Source organism: Anas platyrhynchos, chromosome 1, assembly GCF_047663525.1.
Source record: "Anas platyrhynchos isolate ZD024472 breed Pekin duck chromosome 1, IASCAAS_PekinDuck_T2T, whole genome shotgun sequence".
Lineage (NCBI taxonomy): Eukaryota > Metazoa > Chordata > Aves > Anseriformes > Anatidae > Anas > Anas platyrhynchos.
In genome coordinates, this window is record NC_092587.1 from 87,258,005 (window position 1) to 87,274,760 (window position 16,756).

The 16,756-nt window shown below is 37.2% G+C and overlaps 1 protein-coding gene across 41 annotated transcripts in view; it reads left to right on the forward strand.

Moving 5' to 3' along the window:
- The window catches only part of ZBTB20 (zinc finger and BTB domain containing 20), a 522,330-nt gene that overhangs the window by 251,544 nt on the left and 254,030 nt on the right, over positions 1-16,756 (forward strand). For 8 of the 41 annotated variants that reach the window (XR_011812426.1, XR_011812423.1, XM_038182010.2 and 5 more), the window contains one exon: positions 15,581-15,644. The exons of 32 other annotated variants lie outside the window; for them this stretch is intronic. The gene's annotated coding sequence lies outside the window, so the exon portion shown is untranslated. Of the gene's footprint in view, positions 1-9,603; positions 9,729-15,580; positions 15,645-16,756 lie in introns of those variants that run through there. One more of the 41 variants, XM_021273018.4, reaches the window with a different exon arrangement.

Here is a 16,756-nt window from a genome sequence, read left to right on the forward strand (position 1 = left end):
GTTAGAAAGCACTATTGATCAGTTGTTGCTGATGAGATTTCAGTCTTTTCTAAGAAGAACTGCTAAACAGACTTGGTTGGTTTACAATGTGCATGTCATTCTTCGAGTTTGTCTTACTATACTTGACAAAATATTTTCTTTTTATAATTTTTCATTACTGTTTGCCTGTTGAGAAATTGAACAATTATTTTCTTTCTTTTCATCTTTAAGTAAGTATTGTTGTCTCTAAAATTTTGATTGTACTTGTTAGTGTGTGGCCTGTATATTTTACTTGCTTTAAGTCCAATATATCTGGGGCAGTTTCAGATTTGTCGAGATTAATTAGGAATAGGGTGTTTACCACTTTGGCTTAGGAGGTCTCTTCAACTAAGGCCTAGTATGTGCATAGATTTTATACTAATATAATTGATCTGATTAAAAGGATTGATGTTTTTACTGAAGCAATTATACTAGATCAACTTAATGCATGGATATAGTTATACTAATACAAGATTGAGTTATATACCTTTTCAACTGCATCAGCATGAAATTACGTGACTAGTTTGTTGTGGCAAGGATAGGCCTTAAGTTTTTAAATTTTAATTTATTTGGAAGTAGAGGTTTCCTTTATCTAGTTTGAATTTTAACATACCATTAAATCTTCTCCAAGAAATAATACAGTATGTTTAAGATCATAGATACCAATTAGGAAATCTAATGGAAGGATTCCTAAGGAGCGATAGATGTATGTCAGATATTAAGATATATTGGCAGACAATTTGCCAAGAATGGAGAGGTATTTATGTATTAACATAGCTGTTCTCCTTCAAGCAATAGAAGATGTATTAGACATTTGTCCCAGCCTATATTTTTTTTAGTACATTGTATACAGAGAAAGGTAGATGCATTTCTTGAACTCTGGTAATATTCACTCTCTTTGTCAAAAGAAGGAGGGAGTTTGCATTAAACAGATCCCTTTTATGTTCTACCTACAGAATTTCAAAGAATGCTGAACAAATGAGGTAGGAGTTTGTACTTTTGTGCATCAAAGAAATGCTTAAATAGTTTCTTATATGTATAAAGGTACAATGTAAGGCACAGTTTCTCAAAGAGAAACTATATTCTGTAATCAATCTGTTGCCACCTCAATAATTAAATAATACTTTTCAATTTGGAGATGCTCTTAAACACGCTAAAACTGTAAAATATCCTGCTGAGAAAAAAATGAATGGACTGTTTGCTAAATGGTCACTGCTAAGAATAGCATAAATGTAGGCTCATTACAGTTATCACAGGATTGTTATTTTTAGCCGTATGGTAGTATTTTCATAATAGATCCTACCAGATTGGTGGTGGTCAGATAATACAGAAGTTAACTAAAAATCCTTTCTCTTCTTTTTCAAATTAGCATTTTATTTCTAGATAGATAAACTTTTCAAGTACTGTTGATGTCATGTCACTACATATATTGTGCTGCTCAGTTAAAAAAAAACTAGCACGTTAAGAGGAAAGAATGATATTTTGTAAATTTTAAAATGGTTAAGTTAGTCATCAGTGGGTAAGGAATGACTTTAACAGTGAGGAAAGTTTGAACTGAGTTTTGTTCAATAGCTGCAGTTGATTTTAATGATCAAGAAATTGGAGTATTAAGACCAAACAGAAATTAAGTGAAGATATGTAGAAAATTTGGTCTACACAGAAAATAGATACATACTATATTTAAACTCCTTCTTGTCTGTAGATTATCTAAAAACCTTTTCAAATGGACCATCGAATACCTGTTAAACATTAAATTACTACAGGACCAGTTTCCAGATATAATCAAGTGGATGAAAGAATAATTATCCAGCATTCTTTGATTTTAGGAAGTAGTATTTCTGTTTTAATTAGCCAACACAATCTTGACATAAAACGTTTTATTTTAAGGGTGTTTTTTTTCTTTCTGATACTGAGTTGCAGGATTTTAGAACTTTGTGTATTTAAATATACCCTAATATTTTATTTTTTTAATTTTTTTGTCCATGAAGGATATTGTCAATATACTTACTGTGTGGATTTCTGTGTAGACTTTCTTAGACTTGAATACAGTTTTTTACACCTGTAAAAAGAGAAGATATGTTGTGTGGTCATTTTCAATTTCAATTTTGAAATTTTTGGTCTTATGGGTAAGGTTGCCTTTTTCAACTGCCCTTCATAACCAGTAGGTTCTCTTCATGTTTGTGTCTTATCTCTGTAGTCTATATATCCAATAGGTTTTGGCTCAGGGTTTCCTACTCCCTTCAGAGAGCCCAGAGGTAACATTGAATCGACAGTTCATTTTCACTGTCTTACAAGGAACTGGAAACCCAAAATACAGCTTCTCCAATGAGAGAAACAGATGTCCCTGGTGACTGTGTTGCTTGGCTTTGTTGTTATCTTGTACAACCTCCTCCTCCAACACACCTGTGAGATGATAGGATGGGAACGAATAAAGTACTGAATTAAGACGTGAAGACCATGCAGTGGACACATGCTATAATCTGTTTCCATAACTAGCCTAATGCAGGCTTTATCACGTTACAACATCACAGAGACCTTAGTATCAGAGACTAAAGTTCAGTCAACTCCTTTTGCAGCTCTAATAGACTTAGCAGAAGCCTAGCTAGCAGGAAAATGGTTGAGATGGACCTAGCTCTGACCACAGTGACGGGACAGACCAACTGGAACCCTGCCTAGTGACGTGGGGAAGCGTGGCATGCTGGTTTCTGCTAACAAGAAGGTGAATACCCCCGTTTATCCTCTGGTAATTCGGGAAAACGCTGTTTATTCTTAAGGCCCGGGGAAGCGCACTACTAATGTTTGGACTTAAAACTGCCAGATTGACCTGGATCTGGAGTCACACCTTGTTCTTTCCCTCTAGGGGATTGTCTCCTGAACTGGTACAGGGTGACTCAACTCTGGCCTCTTTAATGAATAGCCTGAGGGAAACTGCTAGTGGTACCAACGGGGAATCAGGCTGCAGACAGGCTGGCAGTGATTTCACAGCTGTGCCAAGCGAGCTTACACAGAAAAACTCTAGGCAAAATAACAGTCAAAATTGTTACTGCTTGCAAAGCTACGGCAACAGACTAACGTAAAGGAACCCAATTATATACAGTCCTCTTTAGAAGGCAGCCTACTGAATAATAAACCTTCCTACAGCCAGCAAGGCATATTCATTTAATTGTTTATGATTTTCTTTGTGTATGTGTCTTCATTTTATGTTGTGTATGCTGCATATGTTTATATTTATACAAATCTTACTGTTGAACAGAAGCCTACTGTAAGTATGCATATTTTTGGGTATACCCGTATGTGTGTTTATATATGCCTGTATATTTGTGTGCACGCACGCGTGTGTGTGTATATATATGTCTGTGTGTATGAGAAACAGATGCACTGTAGGCAGATAAAGCAGATAAATATAGATTCAAATAGAAGCATAAGCCTATAAATATAGGCACTATATAGAGTGAAAGCAAGCAGATCAGCACAGTTTTATTATTACTTTCATTCTGTATGATGAACGAGTAGCTGACATTGAAATGACTGGGGAGATGACACTGTTGGCTTTCAGCAAACGTAGTAAAAAGGTAAGGGAACTTTTATTTCCAATATGAGTAGTAATTAAGACAGAAGATTTACCGTCTTTAATTATTTGCTTAATGCAAGCTATTGTATAGTTTCTTCCAGAATTGAAGACAGAATGAAAACAGCATAACATTTCTAATTTTACTTTAAAATAAGTAAATAAAATAAAAATCCTGACCCACAGTCCGAGAAAGTGCAACCTCTAGTTTCTATTTTTACGGTAAGCCTCACACATGGTGTTTGTCAACTTTCTACTGCTGCTGTACCCAGACGAACTTCTGTGGCAGAATATTGGGAAAAACATTTAAGTTCACAGCAAAATTAACTTAAATAGTTCGTGTGTGTGGATGTATGTATCTTAGCCTTCTGTTTGCAAATTTCTGATGCCAGTTTTTTGCAGTCAGCTTTCTCTCTGTTGTAGCAATTTCACTTTGGCTAATCCATAGCTGTAATATAGGTAGTTAAAGTCAAGAAGGTCTTAATCCCATAAGAAATGAAGAAAACCACTGTAGCTGTTCTGGGTGACCTGGAAAGCCATTATTATTATTATTATTATTATTATTATTATTATTATTATTATATAACATTTTGATGAGGGTGATCAAGATAAATCAGCAGCTGAGAGTTTGGCATTCTGTTTTCAGCTCTGCCACTTGCTTAGCTTGGGATCTTATACAAATTGTGTGCTTATTTTCCCATTTGTAAGTGGAATGGATAATAATTATGTCACAGGGTTGGGTAACTGAATAATACCTTATTTTGTTAAAAGGTCTCAGTTTCATTGGAACTACTCATGGAACAAGGTGCTTAATATGAGTGCATCTTTTTTTACAAGGTGCTCTGACAGTCTTGGAGAAAAATTAAGATATAATGGTACAAAAGACAGTTGCTGCTGCTCTGTAGTGTGTTACAAATTATTCACTGATTTTTAATTTATTTACTTGTTTTCAAAATATGTCATTAGCTGATGAGTATTGTCACGTTTCTGTATTCTGAACAACTCTCTGCAAAGCAGGAGAGAGGTAAATGCCACTATGTATGCACACTCAGACCAACAATACTCAATAAGACAAAACATAACCAAAGACAGAAAATTAAAATGTCAAGTGGTGGAAGCCTTGCTGTCATATTCAGCTCATGTAACTCTCACTTTCTTATACTATCTAGTCTGAGCTAATTTCCTCAATGGATAAAGAAAGAAAGGCAGCTTAGAGCATCTTAGTGCATTCTGAACTTGTTGCACAGTTTGCTGCAAGCCATTTCTTTTTCAGCTTTCTTATTTTGGTGCCTAAAAATAAGCTCTTCCGGGTATATTTTAACATTTAGATATCCAGGTTAGACCCCAATTTCCAGTCATCTAGGTGCTTTAAAAAAAAAAAAATTAAAAAATTGATCTTGGAGTCATGTGAAGTACCCTATGAAGGTGCTTATTTTTTTGACGTACCTATTGAGATACTTGAATGAAACACAAAGAGGAGTTTGGAGTCATACAGATACGAACAATGAGAACCTCTGGGGAAATCTGCAACTGCTGATATAGGAGGCATTGGCACCTTTGCATTTCCTTGAGCTAGTAGGGCTGTTTTGTAAAGCAGGGCCTTGCAGACTTTGTCCAGGTGCTAGAGGTGACGGTGGCAGAAGCAGCAGCTCTCTCCTTTGGGCTGGAGGAGGTGTTCAGCTGTTCCAGCAGCTTTCATGTGCCGTGGGGTACTGCCTTGCACTCCTCAAACTCGTGACCCACCCTTTGTCTGCACATCCCTGAGTTATTCAGGCCCCTGTAGGATCAAACCTGTGTAGTATAGGGGTGATATTTGAGAGGAATGAGGTGAATGAATGTGATGAATTACAGTACTTCAAAGATAAACAAACATTATCATCTATCCTGCAAACTCCTTTGGGTCTCTTCTAGGCTCTTCATATTCTGCTACCTATTATAACATCCAGAAGAGCTTCAAAATAGGATTTCGAATTTAGGGACCAAAACAAAATTTAAGGTTTGTTTGACAGAGCCCCCAGCTACTGTATGGTCTTTTCAAAATCTCATCGGGAATATCTGGTAGGGAAGTTATGCTATCCCTGAAAGCATTCACAGTGATTTCTGATTTTTGTCTTCTGTATCCCTTCTCCTTTCTCTCCTTAATTCTGTTACATTAATAATTCCTCGCCAGATTAAATTATAACAGTAGATTACATTTGCAGTAGGGAAAGTAAATTTAAATATATAGGTAAATATTTGCACATGATCTCAGTCCTTGTATGTACCGATTTTAGTCTGGATTGGGTCATTGTAGCTGAGTTACAGAGTCTTGAAAAATGAGGTTTATTATGGAAACACTGACATAATCTCACTTCTTTTGGTTTTGGCAGACATGGCAATAATATCCAGAGACCATTTTTCTGCCTCTAAGTTCTTTGCTAGTCTCCTTGGCCTTTGCTTTCCGAGTCTTTGCCAATTTTACTGCCATTCATTTCAACTAAAACTGTCTCGGAAATATGTTGGTCTGCAGGAACCATTAGGAAATACACCATTACACATGTTTAGTTGGCTGGTTGGGAGGTGGGGAAAATTTAGTAACTTTTGCTGTGTCATGGTCATTTCCAAAATGGTGGAGTCCTAAAGGTTCATGTGAAACAGCAGCCTATAGGAAAAAAAATCAAAGTAAATTGCCAAGAAAAGCATATTTGTTGCGAGTTTCTTTCATTGCAAGGAAAATCATGTTGCAAGAGGTCTGCAAAAGGTTTATTGATTCTTTAATTAGCAAGACGAGTTGGCAAGCATCTCTAATGTATTTATTTTTTGTCTCTATCGTTTTAATATTTTTTTATTATTCATTTTGCCATTAAAAGCCCATGACAACCTAGCACCATGCTTATCTCCTCCTACAGTCATTAAAAAGACAGAAACTGTACTGAGAAACATTAAGTTTTCATGCAAAATCATGAAATTCTAGAGTAATAACTTGTTTATAACCTTAGTCTCTCCCTTATGATACAGTCTTTACTGAGAAGTCACATTGCTTTTCAGCAAATACAGAGCTATGGAATCTTTGATACATGTAAATGGCATCTGCAATTAATGTGTTTCTCTTATCAACAAGCAGACCAAAAAAAAATAATCCCAAGCTCCAAAGAACTCCTCTGTATAGTGACAAATAAACCTACTTTGAAGGTATGTTTTATTGTAGGGAGAATGTGTATCAGAAGTTAAAAACTGTTACTTACCCCAATGCAAAAACAAGACAGTTTGTTAGCGCTAACAAAATTTATGTTTTGATTTTCTGACCTAAGTATGTGTATATGATGCCCTTTGTAATATATTTAGTAGGATTTCATAACTGTGTGAACTTTTTAGAACTATAATGTTTTCATCCTAGTAAAAAACTTATTCTTGAAACTTGAAACTAGCCAGTATTGGCTTTATAAGCTTTGAGTCCATTCATATTTTCAATTTTTAATGCTTTATACTATAGATAGTTTAATCTCTTTTCTTCACATTTCTTTTAAGTCTCTGGATGTTCTTCTTTTCACATTCCCTACATGCAAAACAGATGAACTTTTGTTTATTCAAGATCTCATGGAATTGCATATGAGGTAAACATGAAGAATAGAAAATTTGCACAGCAGTTTCCAACATTTTTGAGTGATTGAAGGCAAGATGATTTTAATGGAAACTTTTGTCAGCTTGATAGCCCCTGAAGTACAATGTACATGAGAACTGAACTCCATAATTTCTGTCCCCATATTTTTATTGGATTGTGATCTCTGTCTGAGCCTGTTACATGCCGTCCACTGCTGGATGCTTAAAATCTAGCATTCAGACTAGTGCTTAAATATATGTCTACTCTGGATGTTGGTTAAACAAGCATAGCACTGTTGGAACTGCTCTTATTGACATGAGAGCTTGCTTTGCCCTAGCTGGCATTTCTTTATTTTTTCTGTGTATCTCTTTTGTATAACATCCCATGAGATTAATATATTTTAAGCTTCTACACTGCATCCCTGATGAGGACATACACAACTTATGAACTAACTTTAAGTGTGTATTAATTGATGCTGAAACTTTCTTCTTCACATGTAGTCTATTCAGAAGAAAGAAGGTTAGGAAATATTTTTTTTTCTAAATCTTTTCTATAGATCAGTCTTCCTGAGATGCTCATCATGTATAGCATCACTCAAAGTTTAATTATTAGGCATAATTTCTAATGTCACCTTGAGAGTCAGGGAGAGTTTGTGTCTTCTCTGTATCATTTCTTTCTCCCATTATTCTCCAGTACGTCTGAACACATTTTTTTGGTGGCCTGTCCTGTTGCTGAAGAGTGCTAAATTGAGATTGCACACCCAGGTCCCTCTTTATGAACATCTTACTCTTTTCCTTTAAGGATCAGTTTCATTTTAAGACAAATCAGACTAGTTAGGCCACACGTGACTTTGTGTGTAAAACATTTCAGGGGTTATTTCAATGCAATTTCAGTTTTGTGCAAATAAAATGAATAAGCATGTGTGAGACGGAGAATTACTATTTTCCTTTTCTCTCTAACCTAAAATCCCAACAGAGATTCTGAATGCATGCCAGCTGGTAGTATCATAGTTAATGTTAGTAGATGTGGATCTGCAGGAAAAAATAAAAATCAACAAACGAGTCAGAAACATTGTATATACATGGAATTTCCTTAAAACAGGATCTACCTTTTTTATAATGTCATTTTTTATTTTGTTTTGTTTGCTTGACCTGTAAACAAAAGCATGTTGTCTATTATACAGAGCTTGAAGAAAGCAACATGGGGGATACGTGTCTTCTGGCAAAGATGATAATGCAAAGGAAGCTTTAAGGGCATTGATAGCTGTGGGTTTGGGCTTTTTGATTTTGGTTGTTTGTTTTCTTGTAATCAGCATGCTCTTTTTTTCCTGCCACTAGGCTAGATGTCTGCTGTGGCATTTAGTAAACCTGCTATTTTAGTCTTTCAGTCTTTAAGTGTGCTTTAGAAACTGTATTAACAACCTCTACAATCACATCGACATTATTAGCAAAATCCCCAGCCTAATATGAATAAGGGGCATGTAGCAGGCCACTGTCATGCCAACCCGGCAGTGTTTCCTTGCTTTGTACAACCTAAAAGTAAGTGGAAGCAGGCAGAACTTGGAAACCCTTGTCTTATCTTGGAGGCAAAGGATTCAGGGCATTCACCTGTGGGAATGAGAGAATTTCACCTTCTTGACTGGATATGGTTCTCATTATAGAGCTAGTGGTGTGCTGCCGTCTAAATTGAGGGCTCCAGGCGTGTGCTTGCTCAGTGATGAGTGAGCAAAATAGGTTGACATACTGTGTCAAGGATCTACAAGCCTGCAGATCCTGAATGAATAAGTCAAAAGTTGATGTAGAATAGTAATTAAAGAATGTTTTTCTTGGTGATAATCCTCATGTCTGAATATGAGCTTCCTGTGCATCATCACAGTGAGCACAAGAAGTGCCACAATGGCATAAGTATATACTGTTCTGTAGTTTCTCATGAGATTTGGGCAGTGGGTGTGGGAGGGAAGCCCTGCTTTTGTGTGGAGGGGTTAGTGGCTGTTGTTGAGCATCTGTGCTGCCAGAGACCTGGTGAAGGGCACCAAAACGACGAGGCTGGGAAAAGCCTGTTAGGTTCATAAAGGCGTATTTCTGTTCCCAGATGTTTTGGTCCCCTCTTTCCATGGCTCCTCTCCTCACCCGTCCTTAAATCCCCATCTTGTCCCTCTGTCTTTCTTCGTGTGCGTCTCTCCCTCAGAGCTCTGAATTCATTATATGGAGTAGTGTAAATCAATAGTAAATGCTAGCCGCCCACTCGGTGCTCAGTTACGCAATATCACATACCGTGTACACAGAGACAAAAAGGGAAAAAAAGCACACACAGGCTTTACATTCAAAAGCTCTTGCATAATTTTGCTTTTCTACAGCCAAGAGGGGAAAAAAAAAAAAAAAAAGGAAATAACAGATGGGGAGACTTGCAGTTTTTTTCCCTTTTCTCAGACTGTACCGAGGGGAGTTAGTTTAACATCCATGGTCATTTCAAGTGCCCTGTGCTGCAGATAAGCAAGCCGTCCTTGCTTATGCTTTAAAATAAGACTTTCTTCCATCTCCCATGATGTGGTGCACTTCCCAGGTAATACGAGAAAAACTATTACAACATGTTTAAGACAGAATTGGTTATTTGTTTAGGTTTAATAGGAAAAAGGAGAAGAAAAACGTCCCTTGAACTGCTCGATGCATGTTACAAAGCGAAAGAGGGACATGGAGTACGGGAGGCTGGATTGAATTCTCTTGTGCCTTTTAATATCTTTTTTCCTTTCTGAAAAGCAAAATACCTCTCACTGCAATATTTATGTAAAAAGCCAGTTATGTAACTCTCGTCTGCCTTTCACTTCTGCTACCTCTCCGGACTGTATAGCTCCACTGTTTTTCCTCACGACAGATCGCATTAAGACCTGCAAATCCCGATGAAAGGAAAGAGCGACTGGGTGCCGGCAGCACAGGCTTTAATTTCTAGCCTTTTTAAGGGCTTCAGACTGGAAGACAATGGATCTATTTAAGATCTTTTTTTGGCTGCTGGAATTCCTATTGAGTGTTTTCCTGTCACAGTGTGCTCTGGAACATCCATGACTTCTGCATAGTGCTGTGCTCTCCCTCCTCTCTTTATTTTTTTATATTTTTTCTCCCCCCTCCAAACTTCAGATGTACAGAATGAAAGTGTCAGGTCACTCTCCACGTTAACAGCAGCAAGTGCAGAAGCTGAGTAAAATTTTATGCTGCACTGAACTTTATTTATTCACTTTTTATTCACATTTACGTGATTGATATCCATAGAAATCCAGAAATTCTGTTGATTAGGATTGGTTGGGGTATTTTAAATTGATTTCTGTCAAATGCAAGTGAAAAATATGTAACCCTGCTAAAAGAATCAAAGATGAAGGGTTTGGGCAGGGGAGGGCAAATAAAAGGGGGAAGAAAACGGTCAGTAGTATGAAAATTTCATGCTTTTTGATCACGTTTCAAGAGGAAAATATGCTTATACTTATTGCAACCAATTTATTCATAGTTGTATCCTCTGAGGATCTGACCTGTTTGTGGTTGTGAGCATTGTGTCGGGGTTTGTTTTCTTTTGCCCTTTACAAATAGTTCTTGTCTGTGTGCACATTCTTGGGCAGATTCTTCCCTAGTGTAATGCTGCTAATTTTGTTGATATTACGTCAGGGGTGTATAAGGTCAATTAAAAAGTTATAGGGCTTGACTCTTGGTTATTTTAAAGTGTTGTCCTGGCAATGTAAAGCAGTCGTAAAGTGAGCACAAGCATAAATTTTGCCCACTTCAGGAATAAAAGGAAATAGTTGACATCTTTTGACAATGATCCCTGAGACAATCAAGAAAAGCTTTTTGAAAACAGGAAGTGGAATATTTTAAGCTATATAAGTATCTTATATAAGTACACTTTGTTATGAGTTGATTATATAAGCTGTATTTCACAAAATTGCTGGGCAGTACGTAGATCTTCAGAAGGATACTAGAACACCTGGATTCCTTGCCTGATTCTGAATCCAGTTCTTGCTTTAGCTCTGGGCAACCAGATCTTCTGCCTCTATTTCTGTCTTGGTACAGAATCTCTTAGGGATTATCACAGGTACGTGGTTTATTGTGCCCTACAGAAATATTCTAAAGCTATTTCATTAATGCTTATAAAGTGGATTTAAATGTAAAGGCAGAAGGTAATGAGGTAAGTCAAAGAGGTTAAAAGAAAAAAAAAAACACTTCTGACTGCTATCGCCACAAGAACCAAATTGTAGGGACTAACTGTAAATAAATGTTAGCTGCAAATTAAAGATGACCCTGATCTTTAGGGGAAGAATTCTGGAAGGAATTCCCTACAGGAATAATACATCCTGGAAACCTATGTAGTTGTAAGGATGGAGCTGATTCAGTAGCATTTTATGACATGGTTGTATGAAGTGGAGGAAACTAACCTTCCTGAGCATGACAATCCCTAATCCTGGTGTCCTTAATTGCTGTCAGCCCTTTGTAAAATACTTGGAAGGTGTGTATGAGATGAATACGATTCCAGTGTTCAACATGATCAAAAGAGTGGTCATATGTCTTTGAAAGAAAAGTGTTTTCTGCCATTCTTCCCAGAGGTTTATTCTGGAAGTTTTTTGTCTGCACTGGAAGATTCTACAAAACCTGATCTCTTCTAACAGTAGACAAGCAGAATTCACTCTTAAAATCATTTTCTTGCTTTTCAATTATGGAAATTTCTGTTTGTATCACTAGGTTACCTCTGACTTCCCAAGTCTTGAGTACCCAGCTTCGATTTGTAAGCTTATGTAGGCTTGTAACAGGGCACTAACCTTCCTGAATGGTCCAACATGTTTAATTATTTTCTGAGTACTTACTAATTAAACGAGGTTAAAAACCTTGGAAATGCGTGTAGCTAAAATTCTAGTTATATCTGTGCAATCGAATGGCATCCAGAATGGTGGAGTTTTGTGTTTTCTGCAAAAAACACATTAGATGTAAAATCTAATTTTAGTTTATGGAGGAGAGGGTGATTTGATTTGACCAGACATTAGACATTCAACCTGTGAAGGAAAATACTGTCTTCCTAAATTCATAAACAGAACAGACAAAAATTTGAGCAGTTTCTGAAATGGGATGTTAATATTCAGTTTTAACAAACAAGACTTCATTTCACAACTTAAGAAAACTGTAGTATTTAAACAAAGCTGTTCGAGTCCTGCCACTATGCAGATCTCTGCCTTATTTTTCTTAAATTCAAGTTTGTTATTTTAGAGAAAAGGTTAAATATGAGCCCTAAGTGTTTAAAAAGAGCAACAACAATAAAAAGAAGCTCTATGATAATTTTTATTTTAAAATTTCATTATTTTTCTTTCCTGACACATGGTTGGGGTTGAGTATATTGGAAAAATAGTTAGCTAATATGATTTTGCTATATCTAGCAATGCGCTGAATTAGATACAACAGTCTTTTTTCTTCTATCTATTAATATTTCTGCAAGGTTAACCCCCTCCTGTTCTTCAAAATATCTTTTCTTTTTGCAGCTCTGACACTTTGTTTAAAGTTTATGACAATTTTTGTGTCCTTCACTGTCAGTAACTCATTGCTCGTACCTTCAATAGCTTCACGGGTCTTTTTGACTTATTTTGACTCATGTTATTTTGACTCATATTCCAAAGATACAATGCCAGAAGGAATATATTTAGAGTGGTTGTAACTAAAGTATCAAGTCTAGCTGCACTGCATGTTCTTGTACACCTCCTTTCAAAAACTGTTATCTCGTACTTTCCCAGAAAACAAGGCCAGAGGTTCCTTCCTCCCATCACAAGAACCTACGTATCCTTGTCTTTGCTCTTAAATATGGTTTAGGCAGGTGAGCCATGGCACCTGCAGGGAAGGAATCACTGAAGTCCGGTGATGTGGAGAGGTTCTCAGCATGGGCACAGTGCTTTTGGCAGAGGTTATTTTGAGGAGCAGGCATCTGGATGTTCTTTGCTCCTTCTTCTGGACAGTTGCTAACATTTTCCTCTTGTCATGAAAGGAAGTGTGTGCTGTTTGGACTGAATGCCTGTATCCGTGTGAGTCCAGTGAGAGGATGGCCCGTGCAATGTGTCATACCCGCTTTGGGGAAGGTGCATGTCCTCATTTGCTCGGGGGGTTCACCTGATGGATGGATGGATGGACGGACGGACGGACGGACGGACGGATGGATGGATGGATGGATGGTTGGATGGTTTCATCCCTGGCAGTTACTTTGAGCTGGTGCCTGAGGTGGGAAACAGGGCAAAGCTCTTCACCTAGCCGATTATGAGGCTTTAAAAGTACTCTTTAGGATATGACTTTTATACCTAAAGTAAAAGAGAGAAGGGAAATATAGACTTGATCTTCCAGAAAGTCTGCTTCAGGGTAAAATCTTGTGAGAAAAGTAACTGTAAAAAATTCAGTTTCTGTGGGGACTCGGTTTGGGGCATTAACTTCATAATTTTGACTGAAGGTTCTTCCAACTTGTTTGGCTGTTAGGACACATGCTGAAGTTCAGCTCTTTAAAGCCATTCTCGTAGAGACAAGATACGAGGAGAGCTTGTCAATGTGGGGTAAAGAGAGAGGATTGTTTGCTTCCAAGCTTTTGGTGTTTGATTTGTGATCGGTGGCAGCAGATTGGATGGACTCACTGCCTTGGCTGTGCTGCAAACAGGAGTATAACACACTTAGTTGATAATTTTTGCCATCAAACTAAATAATATTGCCTCTCATGGAAAGATTTTGTGGAAAGATGTGAATAGAAAATGGTGTAGAAAACATCTGAAAGCATCTTCACCCATAACTTTCACTCCATGTATTTCCTAAACTTTTTCTGCTTAAGGGTTTTATTAAATATCCTGGTTGCTTTATGCTCCTGACATCACTTTAGAAAAAGATCACGAAGTTTCAATCTAGTCATCTGGGGTACATCTAAATCTACATTTTGGCTTAAAAGCGTCAGTGTCAGCTGAGGCTGGAAATGGTCTGTTCTGCTCTGAGAAAGGGAGGGGCAGACCCGTAATGGTTGTTCGGGCTGTTTCTGAGAATCAGCTGTTTTTTTCTTTATACTGCAAAGATTAAACAAAGAATGTTAAACATTTCCCAATTTAGCATTTATAATGGAAAGCGGCTGTAGGGCCACAGCTCGCTGCTGCAAGGGCAGGCGTTCGGATTCGGAGTCGCTTTAAAAGGCTTTTATTTTCTTTGAAGACCTATCCTTTCCTCTTCCAGCCTGGCTGCAGTACTTTGCAGTCAGGTGGAGGCAGCTTTAAATTTTTTACTTTCATTTAAGTAGGAGCTAATTTACTTTTGGAAATGAAAGTTGAAGCGACTCAGCTATCTGCAAAGTGGAGGAGGAGGCAGTGGATTTCTTTAACTTTTCAAATGTCTCTGATTCTATTTCACACCAACAGGCAAGCAAAAATTACCTTCCTGAGCTCCTATTAGTAACAATATGTAGTATTAATGATCTAATGTCTTAGCTTCAGCTCTTCATCTCAGTTTCTAAAAAATATCTATCGGCTGTGTTCAGTCTTCTTTATAGTTGCACCCAGCTCAGGAGCTTTGAAGCTAAATGTTGTAGTTTAATTCCTGAGAGCAGCAGAACGACAGTTTTTGACCTACTGACAGCACAGCTTTTTCCATAGCATTTCACTAGTGATTGCATGGAGAACTTGGAGAACTGTGACTTTCTGTTCCTCATAGCAAGGAGAAAGAATTCTTAAGGGTGACTGTATATGACCAAAAAGAAAAAGAAAAAAAGTTTGTGGGCAGTTTTTTAACATCTCAGTGTTATATATGTTTTTCTTGTTTCAGCTGTTTGTCAGCCTTTCTTATTTTGTCTTACTTGAACAGGCAGCCTGTAATCGAAGCAAATACGTAGCTCCAACTGTCTTAGTTGGAGCTGAGGGGAATTTCAGCTTTATGCAAATATATGTTTTACTCTCTGCTGAAGCGAAATAAGTGTTAATAAAGTTAGTTTTTAACAGAGCAGCTAAGAATGTCCTTTTGCTTCTCGATTGGCTAGTTTTCAGAAATTCGGTAGTTCTCTGTCATCACATGTCGACAAGATCTAAACATCTTATATAATTAAAACATTTTCAGAAAAAAAAATATTTCTGGTTTCTTTTATAAATTGTAAGCACTGCAAAAATCAGATATCCATTTTCTGCCTTCTCTAGCCTGCCTGCAAGTAGATTTTGTCTAAACAAAAGAGCCTTGCACTCAGAGCTCACAAACATTTGTGTATTACTTAGGTATCTACATGAGTAATTTTATTTGCCTCTTAGAATAGCTTAAATATATTTGTAAATATTTGCCCAGCTTTTTGTTTCTTAAGGGAAGCTTTTCAAGAATTCCTTTTTATTTTTTTGAGCACATCAAAGTTTGAGTTTAAAAAATATTTCAATCTTGTGATTGCATTTCTTACAGAATGTTGGAATTTTTGGACTGTGCATCTGTTTAGGCACGTGGAGAAAGACAAGACTGAGATCATGTAAGTCATGAAACTGAGGGTGAATAATCCATACTTTGTTCTTTCACCATTTTTATAATTTATACCCAGATGCAAGTAATAAACCAAAAAGGAAATAAAGAAAATCTAGTTAGCATTTATTTTTAAAGTGATTAATGAAAAGCAAAGTTCAAATGAGGCCTCAAATCCTGGTGGTGCACAATGAGTTGATTTATTTTGTAAATAGACCATGGATAATTAACCATAAAACAAAACTTTTTTTTTTTTTTTTTTTTTTTTTGAAACTTGCATAATGACATTGGTTTCTTTTAGTTGCTGTGAGTTGCACAGAGGGATAACGACTTATTCACAACTGGTTGCAACTGGTTACAGCCAAGAAAGGAAAAATCCCAGAGCAGCTAGAGGAAAAAGGCTGTTAAAACCCTGCTACACTTGTAGTTTTACAGTAAGGCATTTGCTAATGGCTACAGTGGGCAAAGCTGCCCTTGCATGATAACAGAAAAAGAGTAGATACGTACATGCTCTGATGGTGCTTGCCATGTTATCCTGTGCTTTGGCTTGAAACCTGTTAGCAAAAGACAGCCCCTGCAGCTGGCCTTGTGGACAACAATTTTGTATTCACTTCTAAATAACATTACTTTATACTCTGTTATAAGCTTCTATGATGCCTGTATCTTGCTACTCTGGCAGTGGGGAAGAGTCCTCCAGATAGTCAAAATAGTCTGACTTGCTGCCAAATCCTCTTGTGAGCCAGACAGCGATGGTAGTTTTTCAGATATGTGATGTGACAAAACTGCCTGCCCAATGTCCCCCAAATTTGCTTCTTCGTATTCCACAGTCATCTGTGGAAGGGATTGCTTATGCCCAAGAAGGAGAAGGTCCAATTTGTTGTGTGAGCACATTCACTACTAATCAAAACTACCAGCTGGGGTTATAGCCCTGGAGAATGTAAATAAACTGGTGCATGAGATGTTCAGATGACAATATGGCAGCTTTTGTGTTGGTTTGTTTTAGTTGTCCATATTCGAGTTTAGTCATCTCGTGCCAGCTTATTAGAGTGAAGAGAGGCTTTATATAGGTAATGGTCAAGATGCAAGAGGTTGGATTTGCCACAGATACGTTGTCTATATGGA